The following is a 4068-nucleotide window of genomic DNA, read 5'->3' as shown; positions in this document are numbered from 1 at the left end:
AGCTAGTTGCTAAAGGGAGCGTATTGTTGGCAAGGGAATGCGCTCCCACCTCACAACTTAGGAGCACAAACAGTTTTGATGTGACCGATACCCTTGAACTTTAGGTCACATTGCTACATCGTGTGCATTGTGTATGTTAAGGGATTTTACGATCCAAAAGGCATGACAATTGACAATGCCTGTTTCCGTACAAGTGAGGATCTTTGTACCGTGCAAGGTCAATTGAACTCCGATATAGGCATAGTGTTTGCACACTGACGGAATACGATCATCTTTGCATGGACGGTAGGATTCAAACTAGAAGGCTCCATGTAATCTCTCTCTAGCATCACACACCAACGTGCACTACGAGAGAGAGAGAGAGAGAGAGAGAGAGAGAGAGAGACTGCGCACAGGCGTGCTGCCGGTCGGTACTTATTCCAGCCTTCACGAAATGGCGCACATCCACCGGCGGCAGCAGCCTCACCGGCCACCAACGACTGTCAGTCTACGCATATGCATCACGACCGCCGGCCCAGAACTGGCAGCGTTTTCGTCAACCCAGGATTCTGCCTACTGTCCCGCCCTCAGCAAGTCCTGCATTCAAATCCTGCAAAGGTAATTCAGGTTGATTGCGCAGCCACAGTACCCTCCTGCACGTTAGCAGCACTTTGCTGAGGGTCGATCTTACTGAAGAAAATAACTAGAGACCACAACTCTCTGCAGTGTTGACTAAAAACAGGTTGTTAAAACCCAACAATTAAATTGCCCAGTGACCTAAACGATTAGACGACAATTACATAAGAGGCCTTCTGTATCCATGGCATACAAAATTGTTATACAAGAAGTGATGACGATACTAAAAAAATTTCCAGGAGCAGGAAAACATGATTGTTGATTGTACTTGGAAAGGCAAGCTGGAAGGGAAAATGAGATCAATAAATAAGGTTTAAAACATGTTGGGTACAAAAACTGCTCCTAGTTTTGTCTGCAATCTCCAGGGAAATACTGCATTCTCTTGGCCTTGAGCAACCTGCAAAACAACCGGGAACGAACAAAATAATAGTTAAATTATAAAAATAAGCTATTGATACAAGAAGGAAAATTTTATCGTTGACCTTCGTAAATTCACTGGACTCTCCTGTCATTTTGTAGCTCTCCTGTCATTTTGTAGCATGTTCTCTTGCTGTCATATGCTTTGTAAGGCATGGTTTCTAAATAAAGCTGCTCTTGCACGCAAAACTCTTTCTCGTGATTCTGAGTTGTAATGCGCACCGCGCAGAGGCTCGCTCGTTTGGATGGGGGTCAAGCTGCTCATCCGGTTCGGTCTCTCCTCGAAGCTGCACAAAGTTTTGTAAGAGGCCACAAGCACCTATCACCGTGGGTGCAAATGCCAAATCGACATTCAACTCACGAAGTATGCGCCACCTATTCTTCAAGATACCAAACACATTCTCCACTTTTACTCTGCCTTTTGAAAGATGTCTATTAAAGTGCTGCTTTTGAATTAAGTGTTACCCACCTTTCGATCGAAATAGCTTCACTAAAAAAGTTGTGGCTTTGTAAGCCGAGTCTGCAATCAAGTAGGGTCGGATGGATTCACCTTGGAATTGAATTGTGGAATTGGCGATGGCTCGACCACTCTTCAACCATTGGTAAAGACTGCTTTCCTTAAAGTGCGTTCAGTCGTGCGTGCTACAAGGGGCAGCACATAATACACTCCAAAATAGCTTGCAAGAGTCAACTTTCCCTTGTAGAAGAATGCTAGGGAACCCATGCCTGCAAATGTATTGTGCTGGAAATTTATCCTTTGATGGCTTCCTTTGCAGTCTAATATGTGTTCCATCTATGGCACCTGCTACTTGTGGAAGCCTGCCTGCAAATGTATTGTGCTGGAAATTTATCCTTTGATGGCTTCCTTTGCAGTCTAATATGTGTTCCATCTATGGCACCTGCTACTTGTGGAAGCCCTGTAATAGCTTCAAATCCGTCCAATATGCTTTTAAGCCTAGCACCCTCCGGTATGCAAATATGAAAGTGTGCCAGCATGTTATGTTGTCTTAAAATGCGACACATAATCATGGTGTACTTCCGTATAGTGGACTCTCCGATAGGGTAAAGACAAGTCATTGATTTGGAAGAATGACCATGTGCTAGTCTCCACAATACACATGCTAGTGCTAAATCACCAGCTACAGGAGCACGGACAAACAAATCACCACTACAAGGCAATAAAGGCTCCACTATGTCTAGGAGTGCATTGAAAGACTCATAAGACATGCGATATGCAAATAAATACTTGTGTCGGTTATTTAGATTGGCTTCTGACCATAGCCGACAGTGAATTGAGGTCCAAAAAACCTCTTGCCTTGGAAATATCCAACATTCACGCAGCCCGTAGCGCCATGCATCAGACTCCAATAAACTCATGAAAACTCCCCACATCATGAAGTACAACATGGACTTCACGTGTATATTGCATCTCCCATAGGGAAGCGGATGGCGTCGACAAAGTTGTTGATCTTGCATGCATATAGCAAACGACTGTTCCAGTAGCCAAAATATATGCAAAATTTCCATCCTACACCGACAAGACTACTCATAAAAATTCTAGTCAAATATTAAAGTAAGTCTGAAACGAGTTGAGGTCATTAGGGTTACCTTATGCAATCATAACTTTAGGATGCTTCAAAATCTAGCTACTCTGTTGCTGCTTGCAGAGCAGAAAGCATACACTCATGAGATTGATGATAATATAAAAGGATTGCAACCTTGCTAGAGAATATTACATTTACTTACTAATTCCGGACTTTAGCTAAAATCTTAGCAAGCTCCAATTGAGTGGAGAGGTAATTTTGTTGCCATTTTGTATCCTCGTTCTCATGGATTCAAAGAAGACGCTCCTCTAGTGCATGCCGTGATGTCTCTAGCTTTCTCAATGTTGCAGTGTGTTTTTCTTCCACATCGCGAAGTGTGTCGCATAACTTGGTCATGCCCTCACCCATTGTTCGATTCACAACTCCTAAGAGAGACCGCTTTGACTGCTTTGCCTTGCTACCGCTGACTCCCTCCAACTTTGTGAAGTCCATGGAGCTTATAGGATTTTGTAATGTACTGGCAATCACTCCAGAATTCGTCCCCACTTCCTGTTCAAGCTCATTGATCAAGATGTCTTCATTTTCCTTTGCAGGCCCATCGCTGTCCAAACCCCCAACCAAGCCAGTACATCTAGGGGTCTTGCACCACATCACATCTAGGATGTCAAAGAACGACCACGTGCTAGGACTTGCGCCAGTGGAAGACGATTTTTGTTTCTCCTTCTTGTACATCTTCTTGAGGGTATCAATTTGATTTTTTGAATTCTCAGTGTTGTAAGTGGTATCCATCTCGGCAATGAGATTTAAAACCACGGCCTCCCAGTCCTTAAAGCGGAAGTTGTCCTTGTTGATGTGATTCCATTGTTTGTCGTAAATCCTATTAGAGCACGGGTAGTGTCATCATCCCATGTGACTGACAATTGCCTAGGCCGCTTGCTTGCCTTTTGAGACATGTTGCCACTGGGCTGCTCTTGGTCAGTGCTGCAAATTGGCTGCTCAATATTCGTAGCACTTGGTTGCTCTACCCCAATTTTCATGTCCACGTCTTCTGATTCGTTCATGACTAACAACCTTAGTAGGTTGTGGAGGAGGAGGCGCGATGGATCCTCCATCGCGCATAAAGTCCATGGCACAGGGAAGACCAAATGTCTTCATTAGGTTGACCTCTTGAGACAAAGGCACAAACTCTTCACAGTCATCATCCGATGGAGGGCACGTGCTGCCCGAAATGGGCCATGGAGGCGGTGTGGGAAATGTCTCATACATAGGAATAGGTCTGGCAGGGATTTCATTAACGTAATCACGATCGGGTGATTATGTAAATAACTCCAATATTTACACAAAAAAATTACGTGATCACGTTAATTGTTAACGTGACTTTGATGATGACCTGCAAAAACCTATAGAGCTAGTTAGCCCTCTGGGCTTTTACAATTTCCCTGCGGGCACCGTCGGGCTTCTGCGTTATCCTGGCGGGCCCGCCGGGAAAACG

General features: G+C 44.3%; 1 pseudogene; it reads right to left on the bottom strand.

The window, feature by feature from the left end:
* Positions 1–2777: 2777 nt before the first annotated feature.
* On the bottom strand, positions 2778–3842 carry LOC147433905 (uncharacterized; annotated as a pseudogene).
* Positions 3843–4068: the final 226 nt, after the last annotated feature.

The sequence above is a fragment of the Adiantum capillus-veneris genome, chromosome 19 (genome assembly GCF_014529385.1).
Source record: "Adiantum capillus-veneris isolate H3 chromosome 19, ASM1452938v2, whole genome shotgun sequence".
Taxonomy (NCBI): Eukaryota; Viridiplantae; Streptophyta; class Polypodiopsida; order Polypodiales; family Pteridaceae; genus Adiantum; species Adiantum capillus-veneris.
This window is presented reverse-complemented; position numbering and strand designations above follow the sequence as displayed.